Source organism: Coregonus clupeaformis, unplaced genomic scaffold, assembly GCF_020615455.1.
Source record: "Coregonus clupeaformis isolate EN_2021a unplaced genomic scaffold, ASM2061545v1 scaf0217, whole genome shotgun sequence".
Classification (NCBI taxonomy): domain Eukaryota; kingdom Metazoa; phylum Chordata; class Actinopteri; order Salmoniformes; family Salmonidae; genus Coregonus; species Coregonus clupeaformis.
This window is the reverse complement of record NW_025533672.1, coordinates 327595-343514: the sequence shown is the minus strand read 5'-3', so window position 1 is coordinate 343514 and position 15920 is coordinate 327595. Positions and strand designations below refer to the sequence as shown.

Sequence of the window (15920 nt, the reverse complement as noted above, 5' to 3'; positions counted from 1 at the left end):
ATGTCTCTTCCACATCCAAAATCATAATTCTCACTCGCTCAGATAACTTTTCCCCAGCCTTACTGTAGTCCACGTTGCAGCTAGTGGCCAACCCAGCAAAAAGTCCTTCCAAATGTCTCTCACGTATTTCCACAGGTGCATATATCCAAAGGTGAGTATTTCCCAAAGGTAAGTATCTCCAAATCCTTATATTCCTCATGGAAGTGGACGTGCAGCACTCTTGTCCTCCAGAGAGCCCAGGTTGGAGACTGTGTTTCTTCACCCCCCACACACTCCCCTCAGTGTGTCTCTTCCCTTCAAAACCTTCAGCTCATCAGCTCCTGATTTGTTTCAGCTGCGTGGGAAGATTGGCCATAGAGGGGTGGAGTTCCCGACCATACCAGCAGATGGAGCCATAGCTGTCTGGGTTTGCAGCCACCTCAGGGGGATGTAACGTCCCTCCAGGACACAGCCTCTCGTGACATCACATAGCACTTCTGGGTGATTTGAAAAGTCATAGTCAATCGATCAATAATATAATAATACTCTTAGCAAAAAATGTTGCCTTTAATTTACAATCTGTAGAAACTATGAGAATAGAAAGGTTCAGAACTTTTGTGAAACATCACAGCACAGTGGAAAAATACATTTGTGACATAGAAAATTAAGGACACCTAGCCTACATTCATGATATAGACAACTAGACAACTAGCCCACATTCATGATATAGACAACTAGACAACTAGCCCACATTCATGATATAGACAACTAGACAACTAGCCCACATTCATGATATAGACAACTAGACAACTAGCCTACATTCATGATATAGACAACTAGACACCTAGCCTACATTCATGATATAGACAACTAGACAACTAGCCCACATTCTACATAGTTTATTGAGCTTACGTTGTATCCCAAATTTTTTGTTGTTGTGACTGATGTTGTTGTTTATTTCAGCACTACGGTGGTTAGCACAACCTTGTGACTCATTGAGCTTCCTGTTTGTCTTCGTGATACTTTCGAGAGGAAGAGGGGGGAGGGGCAATGTTAGTTCAGAGTAAGATACTTTTTCAACTTTCACTTTGCCTTTGTGGACATACGCAACAGTAAATGTATGCTATATTCACTGTAATATCTCTGCCCTCTCAATACCTTCGCCCTCTCTGACCCCATGTCTCTGACCCCATGTCTCTGATCCTCATGTCTCTGATCCTCATGTCTCTGACCCTCATGTCTCTAATCCTCATGTCTCTGACCCCATAGCTCTGACCCTCATGTCTCTGATCCTCATGTCTCTGATCCTCATGTCTCTGACCCTCATGTCTCTGACCCTCATGTCTCTGATCCTCATGTCTCTGACCCTCATGTCTCTAATCCTCATGTCTCTGACCCCATAGCTCTGACCCTCATGTCTCTGATCCTCATGTCTCTGATCCTCATGTCTCTGACCCTCATGTCTCTGACCCTCATGTCTCTGATCCTCATGTCTCTGATCCTCATGTCTCTGATCCTCATGTCTCTGATCCTCATGTCTCTGACCCTCATGTCTCTGACCCTCATGTCTCTGATCCTCATGTCTATGACCCTCATGTCTCTGACCCTCATGTCTCTGATCCTCATGTCTCTGATTCTGACAGACTACCATTTAGAGGGAACCTAACCCTGATCTGGGACACAGCACTTTCTTTGTGAGTGTGTGTGTTTGTATGAGTCTGTGTGAGTGTGTGTGTGTGTTTCTGCATGTGTGCATGTGTGTGTGTGTGGGCAAAAGCCTTGCTGGCAAGCAAGGCCAGGTGTTGAGCGTGAAAGTAAGGTAGGCGTATGTTACTCAACATTGCAATCAGGGCAGTGGTTCACAGGGGCAGTGAAGAGATTCGAACTGAGATAAGAGAGATGGAGAGGATGGATATAGAGGAGAGATACCCACAGGACACACTAAGAGAGGAGAGATGGAGAGGATGGATATAGAGGAGAGATACCCACAGGACACACTAAGAGAGGACAGATGGAGAGGATGGATATAGAGGAGAGATACCCACAGGACACACTAAGAGAGGAGAGATGGAGAGGATGGATATAGAGGAGAGATACCCACAGGACACACTAAGAGAGGAGAGATGGAGAGGATGGATATAGAGGGTAGAGATACCCACAGGACACACTAAGAGAGGACAGATGGAGAGAGGATAGATATAGAGGGTAGAGATACCCACAGGACACACTAAGAGAGGAGAGATGGAGAGGATATAAATAGAGGGTAGAGATACCCACAGGACACACTAAGAGAGGAGAGATGGAGAGAGGATAGATATAGAGGAGAGATACCCACAGGACACACAATGCTTCGTTTGTAAATTATGTCTGAGTATTGGAGTGTGCCCCTGGCTATCCGTAAATTTAAAAAACAAGAAAATGGTGCCGTCTGGTTTGCTTAATATAAGGAATTTGAAATGATTTATACTTTTACTTTTGATACTTAAGTACATTTGATCAATTACATTGACTTTTGATACTTAAGTATATTTAAAAACAAATACTTTTAGACTTTTACTCAAGTAGCATTTTACTGGGTGACTTTCACTTTTACATGAGTCATTTTCTATTAACGTATCTTTACTTACTCAAGTATGACAATTGGGTACTTTTTCCACCACTGTCCCTGTATATAGCTGCAGAGTGATCTGGTACTGGTACTCCCTGTATTTAGCTCCATATTGATCTGGTACTGGTACTCTCTGTATATAGCTCCACAGTGATCTGGTACTGGTACTCCCTGTATATAGCTCCACAGTGATCTGGTACTGGTACTCCCTGTATATAGCTCCACAGTGATCTGGTACTGGTACTCCCTGTATATAGCTCCCAGTGATCTGGTACTGGTACTCCCTGTATATAGCTCCACAGTGATCTGGTACTGGTACTCCCTGTATATAGCTCCCAGTGATCTGGTACTGGTACTCCCTGTATATAGCTCCACAGTGATCTGGTACTGGTACTCCCTGTATATAGCTCCACAGTGATCTGGTACTGGTACTCCCTGTATATAGCTCCCAGTGATCTGGTACTGGTACTCCCTGTATATAGCTCCCAGTGATCTGGTACTGGTACTCCCTGTATATAGCTCCACAGTGATCTGGTACTGGTACTCCCTGTATATAGCTCCACAGTGATCTGGTACTGGTACTCCTGTATATAGCTCCACAGTGATCTGGTACTGGTACTCCCCTGTATATAGCTCCCAGTGATCTGGTACTGGTACTCCCTGTATATAGCTCCCAGTGATCTGGTACTGGTACTCCCTGTATATAGCTCCACAGTGATCTGGTACTGGTACTCCCTGTATATAGCTGCACAGTGATCTGGTACTGGTACTCCCTGTATATAGCTCCACAGTGATCTGGTACTGGTACCTCCTGTATATAGTCCCATTCTTGTGTATTTTATTTTATTATTATTTTAAAACTCTGCATCGTCGGGAAATGCTTGTAAGCAAGCATTTCACGGTAAAATCTACACCAGTTGTACAAATAAAATGTGATTAGATTAGATTTTTATGAATAAAACAATTACATTAGAAGACCTAGGCAACTAATACCCTGAGTGTCAGTCTGTTTGTGCTATCATTCCAACTCATTGTCACTCATTGTCATGGCTTGATAGTGAGAAACGGAGTTGGAAAGAGCACAGACAGATCTGGGACCATGATGCTTCAGGCTTTCAGTAAAAATATATGAAAAAGTCTGATGATGATGATGATGATGATGAAGATGGAAAAAAACAAAAAAAACATTCTTAAGTTCCTCTTGCTCATGTCAGCTACAGAGCACAATCTGCAGTAAGAGATGTACTAGTGGATCCTTTAGTAGGACCATCAGGGTGAATGATTGGAATGATTGGAGTTCTTGCTACTTCTGTAACAAAATCATAATAACAGTGCAATTACAGTTGCTGTCATTAATATTGGCACCCTTGCACGATTCAAAATCTTTGCTAAATAAGTTGAAATTGAAAAAACCTTTCGGTATTCACACATGTATTTGTTTGATTAACAACTGCACAGGACCACAAAAAAAACTATCTAAACTCAAATAGAGATTTTTCACTTCAAAGTCAATAAATGACCTGGACTGAAATATTCAGAATTCAAATTAATTTAGTTGGAGGCAAGTGATTCTCGTTTAATGTGCAATTTATCTCACCTGTGGTAAGTTGCAGGTGCCTACAGGGTAAAGATAGCCATTCAACCAGTTTGGAAAAGAGAAAACAGAACATTCTGCTCCAAGGCACTAAACCCAATTCCTTCAGGAAAGCCAGAAGAATGGCTGACCATGGCTATGACCCCACTCTCTGCAGGTGTCTTAGGGGGAGTTGGGATATGCAACAAACACATTCCAAATCCCACAAGTACACACAAATCCCACAAGTACACACTTCAAGTGTGGAATGGGACAAATATAATATTATAGTCACCATGCTATTGAGCTTATGGGACTGTTTTAATCTATTATAATCATGTCAGGTATCTCAGTTTCTCTTTCCCTGTTAGAAACATGCTTGAGACATGTTGATGGCGTCAAAAACAACAGCAAACTTCATTCCATGCAGCGATGGTAAAAGACAAGATAGGTATCTAAAGTGAAAGAAGGATAGACATCGGCTCAGGAGGGACGGTGTCACAAATGAGCATCATATTCCCTTTATTGCACTACTTTTGACCAAGCCCTAGTGCACTATAAAGGGAATAGGGTGCCATTTGGGGAAGAAACCACGTGTTCCTCCCACAACACAATCCTCCTTCTTAAAGGCAGAGACTGAAGCATTCAGCTTCACCTGGACATCTGTGAGGCGGAGAAGAGAGCTGAATTACCTTTCGTGGGATGAACGTCAGTCCTCAAACGTGAGATAGAAAAAAACAGTATGGCAGATAAGCATAGTGAGTACTTAATAACAGCTTTATAACATATAACATATGATGTGATTTACGAAAACATTTAGAAAAGTTCCATTATATAAGAACAACTGAACAGCTGTCAGGAGGCGTCTCTGAACCTGACATGTATTGTTTTATGTCTGCTTACAGCTCCTCTACTAAAGGAGGAAGAGACATCAGACTTCGGTGAGTATGGCTCGATTCCTTTATGGTCAGACAGATGGTCAGAGAATGAATAAACCCCAATTCCCTGTGTTGTCAAACAAGCGAATGGATAACCTTTTTTATACTAGAGCATACAGTATACATACAGTGGGGGAAAAAAAGTATTTAGTCAGCCACCAATTGTGCAAGTTCTCCCACTTAAAAAGATGAGAGAGGCCTGTAATTTTCATCATAGGTACCCGTCAACTACTGACAGACAAATTGAGACATTTTTTCTCAGAAAATCACATTGTAGGATTTCTTATGAATTTATTTGCAAATGATGGTGGAAAATAAGTATTTGGTCACCTACAAACAAGCAAGATTTCTGGCTCTCACAGACCTGTAACTTCTTCTTTAAGAGGCTCCTCTGTCCTCCACTCGTTACCTGTATTAATGGCACCTGTTTGAACTTGTTATCAGTATAAAAGACACCTGTCCACAACCTCAAACAGTCACACTCCAAACTCCACTATGGCCAAGACCAAAGAGCTGTCAAAGGACACCAGAAACAAAATTGTAGACCTGCACCAGGCTGGGAAGACTGAATCTGCAATAGGTAAGCAGCTTGGTTTGAAGAAATCAACTGTGGGAGCAATTATTAGGAAATGGAAGACATACAAGACCACTGATAATCTCCCTCGATCTGGGGCTCCACGCAAGATCTCACCCCGTGGGGTCAAAATGATCACAAGAACGGTGAGCAAAAATCCCAGAACCACACGGGGGACCTGGTGAATGACCTGCAGAGAGCTGGGACCAAAGTAACAAAGCCTACCATCAGTAACATACTACGCCGCCAGGGACTCAAATCCTGCAGTGCCAGACGTGTCCCCCCTGCTTAAGCCAGTACATGTCCAGGCCCGTCTGAAGTTTGCTAGAGTGCATTTGGATGATCCAGAAGAGGATTGGGAGAATGTCATATGGTCAGATGAATCCAAAATATAACTTTTTGGTAAAAACTCAACTCAGTCGTGTTTGGAGGACAAAGAATGCTGAGTTGCATCCAAAGAACACCATACCTACTGTGAAGCATGGGGGTGGAAACATCATGCTTTGGGGCTGTTTTTCTGCAAAGGGACCAGGACGACTGATCCGTGTAAAGGAAAGAATGAATGGGGCCATGTATCGTGAGATTTTGAGTGAAAACCTCCTTCCATCAGCAAGGGCATTGAAGATGAAACGTGGCTGGGTCTTTCAGCATGACAATGATCCCAAACACACCGCCCGGGCAACGAAGGAGTGGCTTCGTAAGAAGCATTTCAAGGTCCTGAGTGGCCTAGCCAGTCTCCAGATCTCAACCCCATAGAAAATCTTTGGAGGGGAGTTGAAAGTCCGTGTTGCCCAGCGACAGCCCCAAAACATCACTGCTCTAGAGGAGATCTGCATGGAGGAATGGGCCAAAATACCAGCAACAGTGTGTGAAAACCTTGTGAAGACTTACATAAAACGTTTGACCTGTGTCATTGCCAACAAAGGGTATATAACAAAGTATTGAGAAACTTTGTTATTGACCAAATACTTATTTTCCACCATAATTTGCAAATAAATTCATAAAAAAATCCTACAATGTGATTTTCTGGATTTTTTTTTCTCATTTTGTCTGTCATAGTTGACGTGTACCTATGATGAAAATTACAGGCCTCTCTCATCTTTTTAAGTGGGAGAACTTGCACAATTGGTGGCTGACTAAATACTTTTTTCCCCACTGTATGCACAGCATCACCAAGCCAACCAATGTACAGAAATCCAGATCCCCTTATTCTCTCATAAATAATACATGGTTCAGAGTAAACTATGTAATCCTTGAATCAATGTTGCAAAGATACTAGGACAAACATTTTCATTATAGGTTCTGCCGATGGAGTATACCTAGGTGAAAGATCCACACCAATAGGTGTTGCATCACCCTATCCCGTTGAGAATGACAGCCATGCAGGAAAGATAACAGTTGTATTGGATAAATAAAACTAGTGATGCAATAGCTAGGCTTCACTGTTGCTGTAAGCTGAATATGGTCCCTGTGAATCTAATTGAATGACTTTAGTAAGTGATAATGATGAAACTGCATTACAGTTTGTATTTCCACAGATTCAGAGCAGCCGGCTGATCTGAGGATAGTTCTGGTGGGTAGAACTGGAGCAGGGAAGAGTTCAACAGGAAACACCATCCTGTGGAAAGATGCCTTTACAGCAGAGGTCGCTTTTTGAGTCTGTAACTGCACAGTGTGAGAAACAGAGTGGAGTGGTGGGTGGGAGGAAGATTGATGTAATCGACACCCCGGGGCTCTATGACACAACAATGTCTAAAGCAGAGATGAAAAGTGAAATAGAAAAAGGCCTTCTATATGTCAGTCCCAGGACCTCATGCCTTCCTGCTGGTGATCAGACTGGGGGTGAGATTCACAGAGGAGGAGAGGAACACTGTGAAGTGGATCCAGGAGAACTTTGGAGAAGAAGCCTCAAAGTACACCATCATTCTGTTCACTGGTAAAGATCAGTTGAAGGGGAAAACAGTTGAAGAGTGTCTAAATCCTTGTGTTGCACTTCAGGAACTGATCCAAAGTTGTTGGGGAAGGTACCATTGTCTCAATAATGATCAGAGGGATGATCGTGTTCAGGTCACTCAGCTGCTGAGGAAGATAGAAGAGATGGTGGAGATGAATGGAGGAGAGCACTACACCAATGAGATGTACCAGGAGGTTCAGAGGAAACTGAGAGAAGAGGAGGAGAGAAAAAAACAGGAGATGGAGAAAGAGAGGAGGAGAAGGGAGGAGGAGGAGATGAGGAGAAGGGAGGAGGAGGAGAGGAGGAGAAGGGAGGAGGAGGAGAGGAGGAGGGAGGAAGAGAGGAGGAGAAGGGAGGAGGAAGAGAGGAGAAGGGAGGAGGAGGAGAGGAGGAGAAGGGAGGAGGAGGAGAGGAGAAGGGGAGGAGGGAGGAGAGAGAGGAGGAGAACGGAGGAGGAGGAGATACAGGAGGAAGAAAGGAGGAGACAGCAAAGAGAAAATATTGCGATAGGTTTAACTTCAGCAGCAGCTGCTGGGGCAGTAGTAGCTGGGACTACAGTATTTGTTGCTGCTGGAGCAGCAGTGGCCGTGGTAGCAGGACCAGTTCTGTTGGTTGGGGGAGCTGTAGGAGGTATAGCAGCTATTGCTATTTTGGTAAAGAAGAGAAGACAGTAAAAAGCAGTAGTACCACAGATGGAAATTAGCTACTGTATTCAGAAGCTAGTAGAATACTTACAATATTAATGTTGAGCATTATGGTCCTCGATGAATTAATAAACATATTAAGTGATCAATAATAACATGTAGACTGTAGGTGATTAAAAAGAATATATCAGATCAAACATTTTTTTATATTTTTTTAATTAATCTATTTGTGATTCAAAAAGGGTTAAAGAGGTAAACTTCTAATGTACATGGAAATATGGAAATATGTCAGTAGACTATTGTGTTTTTAATCCTGTATGAATTTTTATATATGTATTGTAAGGCAACTTTGTATGTATTTTACATTTGTCAATGAATTCATTAATTAAATCTTGATGACTTCAAACTGTAACTGGGTAGTTCTACCAATTTGGTCCCTTTTGAGAAGTGTAACTTGAAATTTTAACCTAATTTTAACATTCAAAGTGCCTATTAAGTGCCAAATAAAGTAACAGGGTTGACCGTAACTGGGTTGACCGTAACAGGGTTGACTGTGACAGGGTTGAACGTTCAGGGCTGACCGTAACAGGGTTGACTGTAACAGGGTTGACCGTAACAGGGTTGACGATTTCATCTTAAATCAGCTATAAATCCCTTTGTGACAGGGGGAATGGATGCATATTGAATTCAAGCTTCACACATTTATTTTGTATTATCTATTTAGCATAAGAATGCAAAATCCCCATAAACATCTTCCAGTTTAAGCTAGAGATATCTGTTTCTCAGTACATGGCATCCACAGAGGACGGTGGCAGAGCTACAGCCTCAAGATACCGACTGGGGTCATTTGAATTCTCTGTAGCTCAGCTGGTAGAGCACGGCGCTTGTAACGCCAAGGTAGTGGGTTTGATCCCCGGGACCATCCATACACAAAAAAAAAAAAATGTATGCACACATGACTGTAAGTCGCTTTGGATAAAAGCGTCTGCTAAATGGCATATTATTATTAATTCCAGAGGTATATTTGTGATCATAGCCCAAACGTGATTTATTCAATTCTTCACATTTTTCATGAGTTTGTACTTCAACTTGTTCTTAACAAATCTAAATCATTGTTTAGTGTTTCTGTATCAATGTGGAATTTTTAAAATTCAAGTTCAAACCAAAACACATAATTCTGCCTATAGTAATTTGAGAAATAGGACCTTTATTTGACTCTAGGTTTCTCTGGAGACATAATGACTAGTTATCCATACCATCAGAGGGTGGAGGGGACCTGTATCAGTGATTTAGACCAGAGAGACAGATCATCTGCAGAGATATAGTTCCCCCATGTACTCACCTCAGATTGTACTTTTCTATACCATGTATCATATGACTGTGTACAAACCAAATTTACCTGTACTCTAAGGTAACTCTAAAAGTATTTAGTGAATCCAGGTTTCTTCTTTCTACATATCCTCAGAGGGTGGAGGGGACCTATATCAGTGATTTAGACCAGATAGACAGATCATCTGCTGAGATGGAACACCTCTGTTTTAATTGGAAGCATCTTTATATCCTTCGCTTGTTATGCAAGAAATGGGAAACTTTGTATTTGTCGTCACTGTCATATTTGTTCTGAAATTATAGGCAGTCTCAGAAACACAGATAAACATCTTGATTTTGTGTTTAGCAGAGATTTTCTGTCTATAAAGTGATGAGGAAGGGCTAAAACAAAGCATCTAATGACGTACTTAGCTGTCCTCACGAGTGGTCTGAGGCAGTCGGTCAATAACGAAGTGTTTTCAAGAGTTTTCAACTTTAGTAACGATGGTTTTGGGAAACAGCTCAGAGATTTAACGATGCTCCTACGAAGATTCTAACGATGAACGGAGCCTTTTTGGGAAACCGGACCTGGTCTCTTTGACACAACACTCGCTGAAAAGGTGATGAAGAGTGAGATAGATGTATAGACAAGCCAGAACACGTTCCTGCTGGTCATCAGACTGACGAGGTCCACAGAGGAGGAGAGGAACACTGTGAAGTGGATCCAGGAGAACTTTGGAGAAGAAGCCTCAAAATATACTATTCTAGAATTTCTCTTAATTTCTCACAATTATAAAAGAAAATGTGAACCAAAACCAACGCCTTGCATTGGAAAGACCACTCTCAGGTCACAGAGCTGCTGAGGAAGACAGAGGAGATGGTGGAGTGGAATGGAGGACAGTACTACACCAGTGAGATGATAGAGGAGATGGTGGAGGGGAATGGAGGACAGTACTACACCAGTGAGATGATAGAGGAGATGGTGGAGGGAATGGAGGACAGTACTACACCAGTGAGATGATAGAGGAGATGGTGGAGGGAATGGAGGACAGTACTACACCAGTGAGGTGATAGAGGAGATGGTGGAGGGGAATGGAGGACAGTACTACACCAGTGAGATCATAGAGGAGATGGTGGAGGGAATGGAGGACAGTACTACACCAGTGAGATCATAGAGGAGATGGTGGAGGGGAATGGAGGTCAGGACTACACCAGTGAGATGATAGAGGAGATGGTGGAGGGGAATGGAGGACAGTACTACACCAGTGAGGTGATAGAGGAGATGGTGGAGGGGAATGGAGGACAGTACTACACCAGTGAGATCATAGAGGAGATGGTGGAGGGGAATGGAGGTCAGGACTACACCAGTGAGATCATAGAGGAGATGGTGGAGGGAATGGAGGACAGTACTACACCAGTGAGATGATAGAGGAGATGGTGGAGGGGGAATGGAGGACAGTACTACACCAGTGAGATCATAGAGAGATGGTGGAGGGAATGGAGGACAGTACTACACCAGTGAGATGATAGAGGAGATGGTGGAGGGGAATGGAGGACAGGACTACACCAGTGAGATGATAGAGGAGATGGATCCTCTGTAGCTCAGTTGGTAGAGCATGGCGCTTGCAACGCCAGGGTTGTGGGTTCGTTTCCCACGGGGGGCCAGTATGAAAATGTATGCACTCACTAACTGTAAGTTGCTCTGGATAAGAGCGTCTGCTAAATGACTAAAATGTAAATGTGATGATGGAGGACAGTACTACACCAGTGAGATGTACAGTACCAGGAAGCTCAGAGAGCCTAAGAACAGACAGTTGGAGAAAGTTAGGGAGATCCGTAGCAAAGGCAGGAACTTGTTTTTTAATCGCTGGAACAGCAGTGCTTGTGTCACCAGTTGAGTTGCCGAAAACATCAGTAACGATATCATTAGGTTTGGCAGCAGGATGTATTTCACTGATTGTATCCACTGCCAATGACTTCTGATAGGGAGGGAATGCAACTAAAGATTAATATTCGGATGAAGAATCAACAAAAATATGTACTAAAATATATGCAAGCTATTGTGAGGGAGTTTGTAATAAATACTTTATAACAACTGAACTCAGCAATGTTCTTTGGCTCTTTTTCCCTATTTGGTCTGATGGGTCCCTCTAGTGGTGACATTGAACACAACACACTCTGGTCTGATGGGTCTCTCTAGTGGTGACCTTGAACACAACACTAGATGAGAAGGCCAGTGTTGCTCAACCTTTTTTTACCCCCTTTGGAAAGTACCCCCAGGGGTCCTATCAGCCCTGGTTGATATCCACTGGTGGAGGCCTACTGCAGGGACAGAGCCCTGGTTGATATCCACTGGTGGAGGCCTACTGCAGGGACAGAGCCCTGGTTGATATCCACTGGTGGAGGCCTACTGCAGGGACAGAGCCCTGGTTGATATCCACTGGTGGAGGTCTACTGCAGGGACAGAGCCCTGGTTGATATCCACTGGTGGAGGCCTACTGCAGGGACAGAGCCCTGGTTGATATCCACTGGTGGAGGCCTACTGCAGGGACAGAGCCCTGGTTGATATCCACTGGTGGAGGCCTACTGCAGGGACAGAGCCCTGGTTGATATCCACTGGTGGAGACCTACTGCAGGGACAGAGCCCTGGTTGATATCCAGAGGTGTAGTCCAGGGTATACGCTGGTATACGGCGTATACCTACTTATTTTTCAGTCAGCATTGCGTATACCCACTTCTAAATCCCCCCTGATGCGCATCATTCAGTAATATCTGTGAGTCAGATTGCCTATTTTCTTCCTCGGGGATAGTGAAGCCATGACCCACCCTCCTCTGCCTCTAATTGGCTGGTACTCGCTGCTTTCACTGATTAGATTGGTTAACTTTAGGCATGAGGACTGATGAGCCAATCAGAGGCAGAGTAGAGGCGGGTCATGCCGAGAAAATATCGCTGATACCTCAGGTGCCAGTGAAAAAAAAAAAAAAAACTCAGGTGCCGGTGCCACTTGACTACGATAACGGCAGCAGACCAAACAACGGATGAAGAAAGGACACAAGCGGCGGTGTGCCACCCCAGTTGATGGAAGACATCATTCTGAGGTAAGTTTTAAGGTGGTTTCCAAATGAATCATTATTTTAAACTACTGGCAAATTGCCAGTGACTGCACATTTAGAGGAGAAGAGATGTTGCCGCCAATAGTTAGTGCGAGTCGGCTAACGTTATGAAGCTAGCTACGTAGATTGGGATAATGTGGGAAACCGGGGCATTGTTGGTTTTCAGTAAGTGTTTAATCAACCCAGTTCATAAGAATTTCATACCAGACTGATGAAACTGATTATCTCAATGTTTATGAAGCTTGTTTATTATTGTAAAGGTCTAAATTATAACGTTAGCCAAGTTACTAAGCCCTAAAGTTATAACATTAGCCAAGTTACTTAGCCCTAACTAACCTATATGATCTAGTTTAATTGCATAGTAGCTAAGCTGGTAGTTGATTTTTTAAGTAAGTTAAAACACAAGAATGGGGACAAATAGTTTAAGATTCAGCCTAAAAACAATATTGAGGTCTAATCAGGCTGTCTTATTTTGTATAGGGACAGGTAACCATGAAAAGGAAGGAGATATTGCAGACTTTTTTGTAAAGAGGCACAAATCAGGCCCAGATCAGGCCCAGGCAGACCCCACCCCTAAAACCAGCAGCCCTGGCAGCTCTCAACCGGGAGCTAGCCAGGCAAGTCAGTGTGAGCATAGAGAAGGATCCAGTCTACCACCACCAGGTCAGAACACACAGGCAGTAAATTGCATCTCCAGTTTATTGAAAAGTGAAGCCTCACACTGTAACAAAAGGTGATTTTGACAGATTAAGCCTCATTTTGAATTTCTGTGTGATGTTATTTATTTTATTGCCCTTCTATTTATTTTGTCTGTATCCATGTTTGTTTTTTTACAATGCTACTGTTATATAACATTTTGTGTTAAATTTGTTGTTTTTTTGTTAAATAAACTCTCCCAAGTATTTCACTCACTAATCTCCTGTATGCTTCAGCTTCACTTGCTGAAAATATTTCCACTTGGTTATGCAGATTGTTAATGTAAAGAGGGGGACCCATGTCTTGCTGATGACTATTGTGATCACAGTAGTGTGTGTGTGTGTGTGTGTGTGTGTAAGTGTGTGAGAGAGAGAGACAGGGAGATGCATAATTAGTTTTGTTGTTGTCTGTAGACATCAATAATGACTGGCCAGACCTGTGGAGTGCTAAACAAACAGAAGACTTCAAATCCAAGAACCCCCTGGTTTGGGATCCAAAAACAAAAAATTGGGTAAGTTTAGGTAGATTGCTAGTTTGGGTAACTTCTGAAACAGTGGGCACAGATAACTTTGTGTGTGTGTGTGTGTGTGTGTGTGTGTGTGTGTAAAGGACCATGCACACGTACAGCTGTGGATACAGGAGTAGTTACATTGTTTGTTTGTGCTTCGCAGGATGTCTGGTCTGTAGCAGTGTGAACTCCATTGGGATCGACAAGGAGCAAGGACAAGGTGTATCGCTCTCAAGAGAATGGATGAACTTTGAAATTCAAGTGTCTGGCCAGGGAAGTAGAACAACAAGTTTGTCAATCTTGAGAAATAGGTGAGGAAACATCGTTGTCCAAGGCCCACACTCAGGCTGTGAGGGTGGCAGAGCAACAGAAAGAAGCTGCCATTGAGAATGCAGTGGAGACTATGACTGAGTCCTACATGAAGGAAACTGAAGCTGTGTTTGAACAGCCTACCATCTGGCCAAAAAGAACCGACCCTTTTCTGACCATGAGAGCCTCATTGAGCTGCAGGAACTGAATGGTGTAAAAATGGGCTCAATACTTCATTCACGTTACAGTGCAACACAAATAATACAACATGTTGCTAGTGAGATGCAGAACAAAATCATCAGTAGCATTATAGCATCATCCAGTAAGTTAGCTGTCCTAATTGTGAGGCATCTTCTTTAAGTCACAAAGCTGTCATGACAGTTTCTATTAAAGCATCAATTCAAGAAGAAAGCCCTGAGTTCATATTCCTGGAACTTGTTGAACTGGAAAATCAGAGAGCAGATGGCATATTACAGGCGTTACTCACCTGTTTAACTAATGCTGGCTTTACAGAAGAGTGGCTTCATGAAAACTGGGTAACATTTGTATCTGATGGAGCCAGTGTCATGCTAGGAAAGAAGTCAGGAGTAGCAACCAGACTGACTTTGAGATTCCCAAAGCTTTTTGTATGGCACTGCATGAACCATAGACTTGAACTTGCTGTGTCAGATGCAGTTGATGAGGTAAACTCTGTCAATCACTTTAAAACTTTTTATCCAGAAGCTATACTCTCTGTATAGTGTGTCAAACAAAAATGAACGTGAACTTGTTAATGCAGCAGCTGAAGTAGGCTCACAACTTCTTCGCATTGGCAGAATCTTGGATGTACGCTGGGTGGCCAGTAGCTTTCGGACTGTTCGTGCTGTTTGGACATCCTGGGAGCTCTTGTGCAGCACTTTAAAAATGCTTGCAGTGATGAGATGAGGGTCCACCAAAGAGAGGCAGATGTACAGAGGTTTGTTAGACCGTGTTCAAAGTCCAGAATTCATTTGTGACCTTGGCCTCATGTACTGACACTCTCCATGAACTAAGTCTCCTGTCACAGGAGCTTCAGTCTCGTTCTATAACGCTCCTCAGAGCAGAGCATCTGCTGAAACGCTCAATCAGAGTGATCCAGTCATTCAAAGAGAGTCCAGGTGAGAAATATAGTGAGGCTTTAGAAGCAAAACAGACTGGGAGTATCGGTCTATAGCCCTGAAAACAAATGCAAAGCTGAAGTCTATCAATCCAGGCCAGTTCTTACAAAGCCTGAACAATCTGGAGAACGCTTGTCTTTTGAAGATGAGACCATCATGGACCTCAGCATCCTTGATCAGAGTAAGTGGCCATCAAAGCCCAGCATCCGCCATGGTGAAGAACAAGTTAGCGACTGTGCAAGCGATTTAACTTGTGCACAGACCAAGCACTGAATGGGATGCGGGACCTACTGGAAGAGCCCAGTAGTGAGCCCAAGGACCTAAAACCACTTATGAACTGTATGAAAACATTCCCTGTCGGTACAGCAGAGTGTGAGAGGAATTTTAGCCTTATGAACAATATAAGCTCAGACAAGAGGGCTGTCCTTCTGATCTCAAACATATCAAACTTGATGATGATTAATATCAACGCCCACCAACTTCCAAGTTTGATCCTAGAAAATATACAAGGACCTGGTTGAAGAGCCATCGTGCTGCCTCTTCTGCGTTCTAGACAGTGCAGTGTGAAAGCTCCTGCAG

General features: G+C 43.1%; 1 pseudogene; it reads left to right on the top strand.

The window, feature by feature from the left end:
* Positions 1-4592: 4592 nt before the first annotated feature.
* LOC123484184 lies at positions 4593-7949 on the top strand (annotated as a pseudogene).
* The last annotated feature ends 7971 nt before the right edge of the window (positions 7950-15920 follow it).